The following is a 1019-nucleotide window of genomic DNA, read 5'->3' as shown; positions in this document are numbered from 1 at the left end:
CAAAATACATAAATCAGACTTTAAAAGAGATGAATAACCAAATAGATGACTCCACAGTGTTAGTGGGAGACTTTAATACACCACTTCCTTTGAAAGATAGAACAACTGGAAAGAAACTCAACAAATATGCAGAAGAGCTCAACAATACACTCCACCAACTGGGCTTTATAGACATCTACAGAACACTTCACCCAACAGCAGCACAATATACATTCTTCTCCAGTGAACATGGACCATTTTCTATGATAGACCATATGATAGGCCATAAAAGAAGCCTTAATAAATTTAAAAACATTGAAATACTGCAAAGATCTTCCTAGATCACATGCTATCAAATTAGAAATCATCAAAAGGAAGATCAACAGAAAAAGAGTAAAAATATTGAAACTGAACAATACCCTCCTTGAGAAAGACTGGATAAGAGAAGAAATAAAAATTGAAATTCAAAAATTCCTTGAATCAAACGAGACTGAAAGCATAATATACCAAAATCTTTGGGACACAGCAAAAAGCAGTGATCAGAGGCCAATTTATAGCAATAAATACACATCAAAAAAGAAGAAAGAGCCAAAATCAACACTTTAAACCAACATTTCCAACAATTAGAAAAAGAACAGCAAGAAAAGCCCACAATCACCAGAAGAAAGGAAGTAATCAAGATATGAGCAGAAATCAATTAAATAGAAAATAGAAGGCATTAGAAAATAATCAACAAGATAAGTTGGATTTTTTAAAAGATAAAAAAAAAAATTGACAAACCACTGCAAATTTAACAAAGGAAAAGAGGGAGAGTGTACAAATAACATGCATAAGGAACGAAATGGGTGACATCAGAACAGAACCAACTGAAATAAAAAAAGATAATATCAGGGTACCATGAAGAACTGGAAGGTTGGGCAATCCTACTTCCGTAGTGATACTGCCTCGGAAACCCAAGGAGGGGTCGCTATGAGTCGGGGCCGACTCGAAGGCAAATAACAACAACAACAACAACAACAACATGAAGAACTGTACTCCAA

This window comes from Orycteropus afer, unplaced genomic scaffold (assembly GCF_000298275.1).
Source record: "Orycteropus afer afer isolate SDZICR_OR568_19922 unplaced genomic scaffold, OryAfe1.0 scaffold00743, whole genome shotgun sequence".
NCBI lineage: Eukaryota > Metazoa > Chordata > Mammalia > Tubulidentata > Orycteropodidae > Orycteropus > Orycteropus afer.
This window is presented reverse-complemented; position numbering follows the sequence as displayed.